Source organism: Lissotriton helveticus, chromosome 1_1, assembly GCF_964261635.1.
Source record: "Lissotriton helveticus chromosome 1_1, aLisHel1.1, whole genome shotgun sequence".
NCBI lineage: Eukaryota > Metazoa > Chordata > Amphibia > Caudata > Salamandridae > Lissotriton > Lissotriton helveticus.
The window spans coordinates 1283331352-1283346808 of NC_136057.1; the positions used below are offsets into that span (position 1 = coordinate 1283331352).

The 15457-nt window shown below is 46.4% G+C and overlaps 1 protein-coding gene across 5 annotated transcripts in view; it reads right to left on the reverse strand.

The window, feature by feature from the left end:
- The window catches only part of CADPS2 (calcium dependent secretion activator 2), a 2489915-nt gene that overhangs the window by 877661 nt on the left and 1596797 nt on the right, over nt 1-15457 (reverse strand). The window lies entirely within an intron of this gene.

A 15457-nucleotide genomic window follows, 5' to 3' on the forward strand; every position in this document is an offset into this window, starting at 1 on the left:
TTTTTTTGGCATCTGGTGAAAATGCAGTGTCCATGTAGGAGCACTTTGAAGACCTCCAATTCCACTGCCTAGTGGAAGTCGACCCTATGCTAGAATTAAAGTATTGTGTAATGTGTGTCCCTGTGGCTTTGCGAAACGGAGTGTCGAGTAATACCTCCATGTCGGTATCCTTGCTCGTCCTCGATCCCATTGAAGCACCATTTACAACAGACAATGGTCTAAGATGGTACTTGCAAGGTATTCTAAATCTGTTATCCGTGAGTATAGTGAATCGGTACAGAAAAATAGCTCCAACCATTTGTATGCACCGGTGAGCAGAACGAGTACTCCATATGGGCAGGGTGCATCAGTCTGTGCACATCATGTATTCGCCTGCACTCTACCCATTGTTTAAAATGCTACATCAATCTATGGCTCCCATTAGGAGGGATAAGAGATCTATCTATATCTACATATGGAACACAATTAAAGTCTTCTCCCCCATATGTATGGTGCTTGTGGGTTGCAAGTGTTCCAGAAATTTGGAGTGGTTAGTGTTGGGTGCATATATTGCTATAAGAGTTAGCGATCCGCACCAAAATGTCTCTCTAGGACTAAATATCTACCATCTGAGTCTATTCTGTGGGTCTTCACTGCAAATAGGACACCCAGTGAGATCAAGACCAGCACCCCCATGCAAACGCCGAAAAGGACAAGCCATAAATCTGTCCCCTCCATTTCCCACCCAGCTTCTGTAGTTCCAACTGCACTACATGCTTTTCTTGTTGGCAGGCTATGTGTATGTGGTGGTGTTGGAGCTGTGCACATACTTCAGTGGCAGAACGAAACTTGAAGGGGCCCCCGGCAAAGTACATGGAGGGGCCCCCACTCTGGACCCAGTCAGGAGCTTGCACGACAGGGGCCTACCAACAGTTCACAGTGCCGAAGTGGGCCTCTGGAGCTTGGGGGCGCCCCAACGCACTGCGAGGGCTATCATCAAGCTACCGGTATACTTTGTATCTTTTCATGGGCATAGCCATATGCCTTATGTATCACGTCAGGATGCTGTATGTGTGAGTTAGAGCTCTGTTGTTGTCCTCTAGCTGGTATCTGCAATTAGATTGCCCTTACTGACCCCAGGTCATATGGCCTCTAGGTGGAGTGGAAATACCGCTCTCTCTGTGGTCTCAACTGCGTCCCGAGACTTCACATTTAAGCCCCACCTTTGCACCAATCATTTGATCCTTCGGATATGTCACGGTGGACCTCCACTTGTGTGCCATGTGATACCACAACCAACATAAAGAGAACATGAATGACAACATACTCAATTCCCCTTCCCCATCAGAGTGTACTGGATATACTCTGTCAAACAAAAGCAATATACCCAAATAAAATGCAAAATCAGTTTAAGTATCCATGTCCATTACAGAAGAATGGGGGAGGTCACATCAGGGCCGGCAGGCCCTGGTTTAGCTGCCGACTCCCCGCAGCCTCACCCACTCGATGTTACCTGCAGTAAATGCTTAGTTGCATAGTGTCTGGAAAACAAGAAAATACGTTTTGAGGACTCTATCAAGCTATGTGATTACCTAGTCAGGGCATCAATTCTTGCCCTCACTGTTCTGCTCCTCTGGAGTCAGCGGACCCGTTGGTGCCAGTTTCAGCGTCTGAGCCATGATCCGAGGACAGGACAGTGAAGGGGTTCCAACTGTGCAGTAGGACGTTAGCCACCACCTGCGTTCTCTCTTTGGCTGCCTGGTTGCTCGATCGGGCGACTTTGTGGTTTCCAGATCCACTTCTTTTTCAGCCTCTGGGTCTACCGGCCTCTGATGGGAGCTCCGTCTGTTGTTGGGATCTCCGCTCCTTTATGGTTCAGTCAGGACCAGGATTCCTTGGGGGACTGGAAGCAGTGTGACATGTCTCCCTCAACCACACACAGGGAAATGGAGAGCATATTTCAAGCACATGAGGTGCAATTGCTGCTTGATCGTGGCATAGGATTTGTAATCTGGATAGGCTATAATGACATTGCCTTTGTATTACTGTGGGCCTTTATTTCTGAATATTTGTAAGATGAGGTCCCTGTCCCTATAGTTGGGCATCGTGCAATGACAGGATGTGGAGCGGATCCTGGCTGTGGACGCCTTCCAGGGACCCTGTGCACTCTCTCGAGTGAAAAGAACAAAGAGTTCTTGCCTGCAAGGAGAGTATTCATCAACCATTGTTCGAGGAACAATTCCATATTCAGTCCTTCTGCACGTTCAGGAAGACCCCTTAATCAAACGTTTTGCCTAGAGCTCCCTTCTGCATCTTCTGCTCATATCTGGACTTTTTTGGATTGCAGACTTCATGTTTGGAAGTTGGGGCTGCATATCCTTTTAGCATGAGGTGCTATCAAGGATATTGCAGATTCCGTGTCATCGACCCGCTCAGCTCATTTCCTGTGGCCTGTGCTAAGCAGGCTCACTTCTATTGAAACAGTTCAAATCTTTGTTTTCAGTGTGGTCTTTGTATCGAGGATTGCCTGCAGTATCCTGTTAAATGGCCCAAATGTATTTCCAGGGTGGTCTCCAGTTGACTGAGGAATTTTGTCACTGAGACGGTGCTGATAGAATTTTCAGGATATCCTTGGTGGTGGGGAGGGGTAGGGGAATTGGATCTGATCACCTTTGGTTTGACCATCATGCAGAGTGGATTGCCTGTGTGGAGGAGCCGGAAGGTATAGTATATGTGGGCTGTACAGTGTTCACCCCACTCGATAATCACCAGCCTGCTTTGCTGTCCCCTGGTATGGCGTAGGCCAGGTTTCCACCCCAGGTACTCAATAACGTTGTCTTTTGGTAAAGTATACCATGTGCGTGGAGCAGGTGATTCATTTCAATTTCCCAACAGCGCCAAAACCTGGAGTAGGTAGTGCTCCGGAGTGAGTGGGGTCCCCGGATCCCAGATTATCCACAAGGATTTCACCCGTGATTGCACCTCCTGTACTCTCCTGGAAGTGTGGCATGAAGCAAGCTAGATTTTCACCCCGGGCATTCAATGACATTGTCACCTCAATGCAGGGTGCTGCATGCGCAGGACAGGCCATACAATTGGGGTACCAGCAGTGCCAACATCGAAGGGGAGAACAGAGCAGTGCCAAGGTCAGGGTGGGCTCGCTGGTTGCCCAAATGGTCTTCTAGTTCTTTACTTCCCTTGGACAGGTATGAGGCATGGGCTCGCTGCCAGCACATGATTATCTGGGGCAGCTGCTCATTCAGGCCAGCAAAGGCCTCCTTTGTGTCCAGATCCTGAGCCATGAGCTCTCCCTGGCTCTGCCTGCTGCTGCACCACATGCAGGGGTGAGGAGGCCATCTTAAATGGTCCCTCCCGTCTCGCAGTACTCAGGCTTGCCAGGACCCTTCCAGTTAATGATGGCCACAGGCTTATTTCACTGTCCCTGCTGGGCGGAAGAGCACCAGGCATCTCTTCACCAGCACTGCTTCTCATAGGAATAAACAGGCCAGCCAGAGGCTGCGTCTCACTGGTCTCGACATGTTAACCACTTCAGCAGTGCCATTAGTACCACTGGTCATAGCAAAGCTTACTGAGGGGGCCAGCTTGCAGGAGAACAGGTGCTAATGCACAGGACTGTGGAGGATAATGGAGGAGTTTATTGAGGCCTCAGCCGGAGCTCAATCCAAAGCATCCACCACGGTTGCCATCTTGGGCCACGCCCCTCACATACAGTTGTCTTGTTGAAGTACTTAGTAACACAGATTGCTTTCCTTTACATGTGTTCAGGTAAGTTCATATGGGCACATCATCCAAAAGTGGTCTGTCTTGGTCTGGCATAAGTGCCTAGATTCTTCATCCCACTGTTTTCAGCTATAAAAACAAATAGTGCTGAAAAAAATGGGTATACAGGTGGAACCCGTAGTAGAAACAGTAAGTTGCAAAAATGTGTGGGGCATACAGCATACATTACAGGCCAGAGTACTCTCGAATGCACTAGAGTGTGACTGGGCATTTGCTCTGCCCTACTGCTGATCTTTATTAATTTAACCTGGGTTTCCCATGCAGTTCCCTGATATGATTCTGTACTTGGACATGCATGGACCACTTGTTGCTTAACTACATCGAAGGTTTTGAACTAAGTGAAAGCTCCGATGAAGATCTGTGTTGTTGTCCTGACACTGCTTGTTTCTTTTCCCAGAGTGTGTGTTCCCAGCCAACCCAGGGGGTTCTGTACCTACAAAGAGCATGGACTAGGCTAAGCCAACTGTACCACTCCCTATTGGAAGGAGGTGGGCTGCCAAGAATGTGTCTATGTCAGCCACTGTTGTTCACTAACATCTGAGCCCATATATTCCTGCACCAGCATCAAAGATAGGCTTACCCAGAACACAACCCTGCATGTGTAGTTTACAAAGTGGCGATGCAGCCTACCAAGCACTCCCTTGTTTGCACTATCTTTTATTATTTTGCCCATTTCATTGTTCTGCCATTTGACTTGCTGTAAGCTACAGTCCAGTCAGCCAGATTCTAGACACTACAGCTACTACATAACCGGACCAGGGGACTTTGTGGTCCACTATGAGCCTACTGTCTTTTTGGACATTTGCCCTGTGTGCCAGTTGGCACCTGAGGGTGGAGTATGCCCACAGTACCTACATGTCTGTAAATGAACATCAAGACATCATTTTGCTTGCAATCACTTTAAATATTGCTGTAGATATTGTATCTACTGATAAATGCCTAGATACTTTTTTTGAACAATTGATTTGTAAACATTTTTAACTGAAGGAGGTGCAGAGTTTACAACCAAAGAAACCAATACAATCATTGAATCCAACCGCTCAGGTGCCCCCACAGATCCATGCCCACACCACCTTTTCAAGCTTGGAAGCATCACAATATACTTGGTACTAGAGTCTGTCATCAACACATCCATCACCACAGCCACATTCTCAGATGCCTGGAAACAGACAAATGTCACCCCTCTCCTCATAAAACCGTCCGTAGACCCGGTAGGCCTCAGCAACTATCAACCCATCTTCTGCTTCCTTACCCTGACAAAATCTTGGAAAAAAGCGATCAACAGCCATATTTCCCCCCACATCGAACAACAAACTGCTTGACAACTCACAATCAGGATTTTGCAGCAACCATAGCACCCAGATGGCCCTCATTGCTACAAAAGATGACGTTTGCACCATCATGGACCAAGAACACTTCACACTTCAAATTCTGCTCGACCTCTCTGCTGCTTTTGATATGGTCTCCTAACACACACTCATCACCCGACTCCATGACACAGGAATCCAAGTACCAGCTATCCAATGTATGTTTTCCTTCCTGTCTGAAAGAACACAACATGTACGTCTGCTGCCTTTCACCTCTGAACACATACTAGCCATCTGCAGAGTCCCACAGGGGTCATTCCTCCGCTCCATCCTCTTCAACATTAACCTTGCGCCCCTTGTGAAGATCACCCACTCCCACAGACTTCGCATCATCTCTTTCGTCGATGACACACAACTCATTCTCTCCCTCTCACAATACCCCGTCAACACAAAAATCAACTTCAAATGCTGCATGATGGAACTTGCCACTTGGATGCACACCAACTGCCTGAAACTCAATGCTGAGAAAATGAAAGTCCTGATTTTCAGACCCAACAACTCCTTCTGTGGCACCACCTGGTGGCTCACTGAATTGGGACCCACCCTGACTCCTACCAACTGTCCTCAAATCTGGATATCATCTTGGACATCGTACCCTCCAGTAGAACCCAAATTAATGCCGTCACATCCGCCTGCTTCAACATGCTCAGAAACATCTTCAAGTGGCTCCCCTTGGACACCAGAAAAAATGCCACTCAGGATTTGATCATGAGTAGATTAGACTACTGCAACACCCTCTTCTACAAAGTACTCGGCCACCTCACACACAAGCTACAAACCATCCAAAATGCAACTGCAAGACTGGTTCTCATCTTACCCCACCTCAGCCACATCCATCACGCCTCACCTACCAGAACTCCACTGGTTCCCATACAGAAACACTGCCACTTCAAGATACGCATCCTTGCCTACAAAGTGCAGCATCAGAATGAACCCGCCAACCTCAATAGCTGTCTGCACTTTCACCAACCGATCTGCAACATCTGATCTGCCTAGCTGTCACTCGCACACATTTCACGCATTCACAGAAGCAGGGCAAGAGGCCACTCATTAACCTATCTAGCAGCAAAGACTTGGAGCACCCTCCTCCAGGACATCAGAACAGCCACCTCCCTTGCGACATTCTGCAAGAAACCAAAGATCTGAGTCTTCAACTGATGCTCTGGACCTTCTGCACCTGCTCAGCACCTAGAGGTCACTAGTGATTAGTCCGCACTCTACAAATCCTTTTACATTACAGAGTCTCCTATTTTGGCCAGAAGATATCACTAGCCTCCACTTTATCAAAGCCATACGTACCTCCAGAGGTTTGTGAGCTGAAGTAATTTGCAAACTCCAGATGGTGTATGCATGTTGCATTGCATTGACCCTTGCCTTTTGTTTACAGGTTTTTCTCAGTACATTCAGAGGTTGGCAAACTGTATAGACACATTCATAGTATGAAGCATTTGGCCTGGGACCTGCCATTGACACTAAATTATGTTTAACAAAAGCTCAGCTTGTTTGCAGTGCTCTACCTTGAGATTGCCAATTTCATAGTAAGAGTTCGAACTCATATGTATACTGAGTACTGTGTGTGATATTGTTTCATATTTGCGTACAATCTATTTAATACTCTACGTACATGTCAGATACGAAATAAGTATTATTGTTAAAAATGTTTTGTAGATACAGTGCGTGGCACATTTAAACTTGACTGTTGCTTGGTTTGCTATGTTGAATAGTATGTTGTATATTTTGAAGACCCATCCCTCACCTACACATTCTCTTGAATTATGCCTTGGAAAGCCCTCCCACCTTTACCCAGAGAACCAGAGTTGCTTAATCCCTTACCTGCAGTGGGTGATCTATTCACATCCACCGCAGTACATTCTCAGTGTGCTGGACGTGATCGGTTTGTCCACAGCAGCACAAGCACCAAAAGAATTTTCCTTAAACAAAAAGCAAAGTTAAGATGTGATGAAAAAAAATTCCCTTGTGTCCCAAGATTGTTTTTTTTGTTTACTGTGATGTGTAGCATGCTGACGTCACAGTGAAGAAACTGAATTCAGGCGGTGCCATTAGAAGTGCATGCTTTAATTTTGAACAGTGCGCAGAGGCATAACTCTGCCTCCGAGCACCGATTTGTGCGCAAGAGGTACAGCTGGAAAGGGGCCCATCCCATCTACCAAGCGGAACTATGCTTGAGAATTGCCCTGGGACCTTGATTCCCAAGAAGGGATCCACCCTCTAGATATCAGAGAAATTATTTTAGGGTGTGTGGCCGCCTGTGCATTTGCCAAGTGGTCCATTAGACACTAACACTAGGGATTTTTTGGAGGGCAAAAAAGTGGTGGTGTGGCCCACCCTTGCATCAAGCCATACAGTCTTTCTGCCCCATGTGGGGCAGACAGCCTAAAAGACAACAGGGCAAAACAACCCAGAAGGGACGTAGGTGGGCCCTCCACACAATGGGCAGTGCTTTCATCTAATAAAAGCCTTAGCATTCTTTCTGACCCCCCATCAGGGGCAGAAAGTCCATTAAACACCAGGAATTTTTTTTTAAAAAAGGGATAAGGCTTGGGCATCAAGCTGTGCTGTCACCCTAGAATAGGCCCAACAGTCTCTCTGCCGCTGTCGAGGACAGACTGGGGATTTAATCCCAATCTGTGCCCTGGGTGGGGCAGAACGATAACTATACACGGTGGAAAATTGGCGGAAAGGATGGCCATCTGAGACATCAGGCAATGCCTCAAACCCTGTCCATTGCAGCCTTTCTACCTCCCCAGGTGGCAGAAACCCCACCAGGGAGAAATAGTTAAAAAACACAAAAGAATGGTTGGGGCCCATCAAGGTATCAGGCCATGTCCCCACACTAGATTGGGCCCAAACGTCTTTCTGCCCAACTCCCCACATGCTATGGAGGAGTAGAAAGTCTATAACACACCAGTGACAAGGGGTAAGTAAATGAGGTGTGGGGATGGTCAGTCCAGATATTGGGCTGTGCACCACCCCATCATACCCAAAAGCAATCTTTCTGCCCCTTCCCCCGGATCAAAGTAGTTGAGGGAGTTTTACCCCAGTCTGCTCACAAGGAGGGCAAAAAAATCACTACACCTAGGTATGTTTGGGCACCGACCCAGATCAGGCCATAACCCTACCTCTAAGGCTCTAACTATCTCTTTGTACCATCCATTAACCCCAGAAAAGAGTTTGGGGATTTATCCCCAATCTGCCCCCCTGGGGAGAGCAGAAAAACCACTAAATGCCAGGGATATTTTCTTCCAAAAATAATGGGATGAGGGCCAACCTGGTCTGACGTTAGGTTGCATCCCTACCACTAATCTCCAACAGTCCTTCTTACCCCTGCCCCCAAGGCCTAGAACATCCACCACACCGTGGCAAGAGAGAGGAAATGTTGATTCTTTAGGGCATAGTTTTGACATATGGGCTGGCAGAGGGGGTAAACATTAATTTTCTCTCCCTTGGCATAACCTACACACTCTGGGCATCTCTGAAACCTAGAGATGCAGGCAAATCCAAGTTTGTGCGCCTTGAAGGGATCCGGCTACATATTCTTACAAAGAATGCCCTGCACACCTTAATTGTTCGCTATAATCATGCATTTTCCTCACATTTTCAAGAGGATTCGTTCCTGATTCTGCTGGGATCTACTACATTTTTATCAGTAGCGTTCCCATATTTCTCCCCACTAAAATAGCACCCCACTTGTGTGCTCGAGCCTATCGCCATCAACAGATAACATTTGATCGCAGGAGTTAGTGAGGTCATCACATTGACCCTGGTTTGATCTGTCCATGTCACAGGCGTGAGGTCCAGCCACACAAGTGGGGTAATGATTTTTCACGTCTGTTTCAACAACAAACTGCAAGTGAGTTAAATCCATAATAAATTAGACAAAATGGACTACTTCTTAGAAAAATAAAAATAAACTGCTGTAAAAAATGTTTTATTGTATTTCTGCCTGTTACTGAAAGCTGGCAAGATAGTAGTCTCAGCACAGCAAACGTTGTGTTGATATACTTTTTACAAAACATGCACTTTATTACATAACACTTATTTCCATTTTTTCCCCCAAAAAAAGGAAACATATTTTGCTATATATTCTTGGTTGCCTGCAGAGAATCTAACACCTCCTGGGTACCTTTAAAATTAGCTACATGTGGGAGAAAAGATGTACATTTAGCCTAGACCCCTGCTGTGGAAACAGGTTATGAAGGTTTAAGCAGAAGTGCTCTCAGAAGCAAAAAAACAATAAATGCTCATAATTGGGGAGGAAGCCTCAGCAGCTCAGGGGTTAAGCGATCCCACTTTTCTGTTGCAGACTGAATACTTGATGTGCCGGTTGTTAGGGATCTTGAGCTCGCTCATTTATCCAGCTCTATGGACCCCCTGTAATTACTAACCCACTCTGGGAAACACAAATTGACATCTTACATGAAAACGCTACTTTGGAACGTCTTTTAATAGAGCTACTAAATAGTATTAATCAAGTGAAATTGGATTCCCCACAGGGTTGTTCTTACTCCGAACCTTGTAATCAAGTCGTTGAATAATATAACCATGTGCTGTCCAACCACATAAAGCATGACACATTGCTGCTTTGCTCCTAGAAGGGTTTTCCCTTGATATTTCCGCTACCACCGTGAAGCAGTCTAAATCCGATGAAGGGGCTTAAGGTACCTAAGAAATTAACACTGAAAAGCGATTTTGATGAATTTTAACATCCAGGTCATTTAGTGGGATTTAAAAGGGAGACACCCATGCATTGCAGTACATTATGCACAATTAATAGTGATGGATAAATTATCTTTTAAATTGATTTACTTCACAAAATATCCGAAGTGCGCACTGTATACAGTACACTGTTTTAGGGTAGGTCTTATTGTTCGTTCTTTCCTATACAGCATTTCGTTTTTTCACTAAATTAATGTTGTTTGTAAAATTGTTGGGCATACTTTTGTACATACCTTGTGAGAGCATTCTTCAGCCTCTCTGGAGTAGGTTTATCTGCTCAGGGCCTTGTCTAGGCATTGGCAGCATGGGCAGCTGCCCGGGGCCCCGCGCTCAGCCCACCAACATGGGGCCTCCCAAAAGTATTTTCCTGATTTAGGTCTCACACCTATGCTGCAGCACTGTGAGGCCCAGGGAGGGGGTGTCTCTCACCTGGGCCTCGCAGGCAGGTGTTGAGCTGGAGGGATAGGGGGAGAGGCCCACCTCCACTGTGGCTGCTAAACCCCGAGGAGGGGCCCCTTATCCCCTGGCCCTTAAATCCACAGAGTAGCTGTGAGGCCAGTCTGCATTTGGCAGGTGTGGCAGTCGAATTAGGATCCAGACCATTTCTTACTCAAAGGCAAAACATGATGCCCATAATCGCGAATTTTGGCGCCTGGCAGTTCTAACCATTTAAAAAGACAAGCAACTCTCTTTCAGCTGCTGATGAGCTGTAAAAGAGATGCCTGTCAGTGGTGGAAAGGAAGGCATTGCAGCACAGGAGGGGGTCATGCTCCTTGTGAGGTCATGAGCACATTTCATTACTTAGATGCAAATAGCCTTGAACAGTTAATGAAACCCATTTTCCCCACAGTTTTTATACAGCGCTAACTCACCCCAAACGTATTGGAGTGCTTTGCATGATCACCAATTACATTTCTTGCAGACATATTCCTTTTTTTTTAGATACAGATAGATTAAGTGATTTACCCAGGATCAGAGGATGTTGAGCCAAGACCAGACTCAAGTCTGATTCCTCAGTTCCAAAGTCGGCAGCTCTGACCTCAAGCTCCATTTTGTCCCCTCCTCTACCCATGCTCAGGACCTGTCCAGGGAGTACACTCTTAACATCTACTTCATAGATGAAGCCTGTTTCAAAGTGCTGCCATATTGTCAAATCAGTGGATGAGGCACAGGGAAATAAATGCCCAGGGTCAAACAGTCGGTTACATTAGTAGTCCCAGGACTGCGTTGCACTCATATTTGGGGAAAGGCTATATATTTACCACTGTATTGCATTTACGTGACAATACAATCTGACTAAGCACCCTCAATTGTCTAAGGTAATATTTAGCCATTTTTCAAAATCACACTGACTAGTAGTTTTTACATTGAATCCAAATACTCCAAATCTTGCCACAAAAGGAACAGCAGCACAATAAGTTCACAAAAGTGTTTGCCCAACAGCACACAATGTGGCCGAATTGGAGGCCGGGATTAAAAACTCCATCTCCTGTTTCCACATTTCCAACTAGTCCACCAGACCACAACTGGGGTGTTGATGATTCTGTTGGCAAGACGAAGAGACTGCCCCACTAAGGGAATTGTCACTTTGTTATGGCTTCCCAGCTTTAAACAACATAATAGAGAGAAACTTCACTTGGTAACAGGTTGCACAGCGTAAATACATTTATCACATAATCCAAGTAAACCAAGAAAACAAATTCACTTTATATTATAGGCCTTTATACATTAATGACTTGCTCACAATGTAGATGAATTAATTGTATGCATTCTCATGAATATGTTACAAAACAGTCTGCATTGTGTACAAACCTTTATCCAAAGTAACAGCTTCAACATCCATTACATCAGTTGTTTATTTCCATCATAAAGCTGAGATTAGATGTAAAATATCCATGGCTAACGCTTACCCACTGGACCATATCCATGGGCAGAAGGTATTTACTGGACTGCATACATGGTAGATACTGGTATTTACCACTGGTGCTTCAAAGTTTAAGATTATTTCAATCCATTTATGTACCAGAGTTCATTGTCTAAACTTGTTGCTCAAAATGTGCAATAGCAACTTGTCAAGGCTTACTCCAGGAGGTGGTAAAGGGATTCAAACTTAAATATAGTGTGAAGGGTGACCAAGCTGGATGAACTCAATCTCAGGCTGAGCTATCTTTTTATATGGCCTGCTTTAAAAGAATGGATTTAGAATAAAATCCCCCAAATCCACTATGTGACTCATAGTTTCCTTGGTCCCTGTGATGACCGAGGTATTTTCAATGACTGGGTCCGATTTTGACCGTTGCCCACCACCATCTCAGCATATTTTAGCCTAATATAGTGATATTTAGGCCTGTTTCTGACTTTACCTTGTTTTATGGCAGTGCTGACTATTGCCTTTGACATGCTTTCATGTTATCTTGCTTTGCAATTCATATCATCACATAGACATAGTGATGTGTAGACCCAAAGCTACAAAGAAGGTTTTGATTATGTCTCTTTCTGTTTCTGACTTCATCTTGCTTAATGGCAGGGCTTGCCTATTGGCTTTGGCATGAACTTATGCCTTCTTGCCTACTAATTTTGGCTCTTTGCAGGAGTAGAGGCCTATGCTTGAGCAACTCCATATTCTAAACTGCAGCCATCTTCTGGGACTCTTTAGGTGAGAGGTTACGTTTTAATTCCTAGTTGTTATTCGTTCTTGCTAAACTAGAGAGGACCGGTTCTTATCAGAGGAATGTGCTTACTCCATGCCGGAGTCATAGCAAACGCTTGGCCAGCTGATGTTGTGGTCTCTCGGTACGAGGTGGTACAGGAATCTGAAGGGAGAGGAGGCGGGGTTTGCTAGAAACTTCGATGGAGGCTTGCATTTTATATTAGAGAAAGGATCCAAGAGCTCCGAGAGAGAGAGAGTGTGAGTTAGTCTGGTGGTTTGGCGGTCTGGTGATACATCACGGCGCAGACGTGCAGTCGTGACTGTAGAGCAGAGAGAGAGAGAGAGATGTATAAAAACTTGGTGAGGTGTTCCACTAATTCTTATTTTCTAACTGTCTATGCCTAACTCTTATTTTTATTTTCAGCTTCTACATATATGTATATGTCAGTAATTGCTATTGTGAAGAATGTCTACTGTGATGTTTAGTTATTTCTTTCTTTTGTCATTCCATCATTGTGTAATAAAGAAACCCCAGGATGGGTAAGTTCCCCTCCAATGGGTAGTTGTTGATACGGGTGGGAAATCGGCTCCCAGCAGGGATGTCTAAATTCTAAGTGTTTCACCCCAGCATAGTGGAGGAGGTATGTGTTTGTTCATCGGAAGGTGTTGTGATTTGCTGTGTACCCTCTCGGATGGGGAGGTGTTGTGATTTGCTGCGTACCCTCTCGGATGGGGGGTGTTGTGACTTCATGTTATTTGCGAGCTCCTCGGCAATGGTCTTATATCTTTAATTTCTAGCTATCAGTTTTATTCCTTTCTCAGGTAGGTATTCTAAAAGTGTGGTGTTTTTATGAGTCCTGAGAAGGGCTGTGGTAAGTAATGGCCTGTTAACTGACAGAGGCACCAAAATATAAGAGAAAACCAAGTCATTACAGTCCCCAAGAGACAGCTTCTGATGCCTCTGCATCCACAATGTGCCTCCACTCGTGCAGTGTGTCTTCAAAGGCACAAATTGTCCTGTGAAGCGATAATGGAACATTGGTCACCCTACTTGGCCCTCACAGCGATGTCTGGAGACCAAGGCTGTGAGGCCTAGGGAAGGGGACTCTTCTCCTATGGGCCTTGCAGCACCAGACCATGGATGTGATGCCCAGGGCAGTATACCACATCCAATCGGCCATGCCGCACCAGACCGCAGCTGTGAGGACAAGGGGAAGGGACCAACCTCCCCTGTGCCCTGCCACTCTGGATCATAGTGGAGTAGTGCAGAGGAGGGAATACCCATTCCCTGATTCCCCGGGCTTACAGTGCTACACTATTGCTGCAAGGCACATGGAAGAAGGCTTCCCTACTCTGGGTCTCCTCCCCTTGATCTTGCATCACTAGAACGTAGTTGCTAGGCCTAAGGGATTGGAGGGCCCCCATCCTACACCTCGTAGCCATGGGGGAGAAATGAAAGACCTTGCGGAGGGCCCCTTTTCCCTGGGCCTTGCAGCCATGGCTCAGTGCTGCCAGACCCATGGGTAGTTGGCTCCCTCTCCGAATTCTCTCAATGCTACAGTAAGACTGATAGGCCCAGGAGAGGGGGTGGCTCATGTGGGACCCCACCCGTGGGCCCGATTGTATTTGTCTCACCGCACTTTACCCTGGCCCTGTGCATGGGTATGTGTCAGGGGCATAGCAATCGGTAGTGCAGCAGGTGCAGTGGCACCAGGCTCAGGGATAGAAAGAGTTCAAATCTTCCCAAATTATGGCTTTACTGTATTCAGCAGCCAGTGGATGAGGGTGAGGGAACACTTTTACTTTGCACCATGGCACCATTGCTGTGGTTCTTCCCTTTCTTTTATGGGCTTCACAGCCATGCTCCAGAGCTGTGAGGCCTGGAAGAGTCCCTCCCTTCCCTGGCCCTTGCAGCCATGGCTGGACACTCAGGGGAGAAGGCACCCACCCATGAGCTTAGCAGCAGTGGGAACCATGGTTGTCAGGACCATGGGTCCTCTATCAGCGGGTGTAGTCAACAATAGTGCAGCTGGTGCAGTTGCACCAGGGCTCAAGGATGTTAGGGAACTAATGTACCCAAAGTATGGCTGTGGTTTACTGTCTGGTGTCATTTTCTTCCAACAGGGCTGATGTCTACATTACCACTATGCCACTGGTTCCTTCTTCCATGCACCGCATTGCCACGATCCAGAGCTGCGGAGATCAGACAAGGCCCATGCTCGCCTAGGCCTCACAACCATAGTCCAAAGCTGGGAAGCCCAAGTGAGGGAGTCTGCTGCCCTGGGCTTTGCAGCAGAGTTCCTAGATTCCCTGCCAAGGGCAAGAGGCACCCTCTGAAGGGTGTCCATAGAAATAGTGTAGGAAGTACAATGGAACCATGGTCTAGAGGAGTTATGGGCCCAAAGCACACAACATATGGCTGCATTTTACTGTCCAGTCAATGACAAGAGAGTAGTGGGAAGGAACAATTTACCTCCTTGCACGATGGTGCATGGCAGCATTGCTACACCACTGTTCCCGCTCCCTTGCGCCATGCAGCATGATTCAGTACCGAAAAGCCACAAGAGAGTCCTCCTCTCGCCTGGACCTCGCAGCCATGGTCCAGTGCTCTGAGGCCTACCAAAGTAGAGTGGCAGGGTGCAGGGTTGTTCTTCGTTTTAGATATTTGTCCTGGATCCTACTGCAAGCACCTGTTGGATGCCAAATTTCCATCTTTTTTTGCTTACCTAGGAATTGATGTAGGCAAGCAGGATAATCAAAAGGTAGTACAAAACAAATAGATTAGCTGACAAGCCTGGGGCAGCCCATCCCAGTGGTATGTCACACCACTGACTCTGGGAACAACCACTGTACAGAGGTGGCCAGCATTTACTAACATGAAAACTGGGAGGCAGGACTTGTACCGAAGGACTAAAATAAAGTA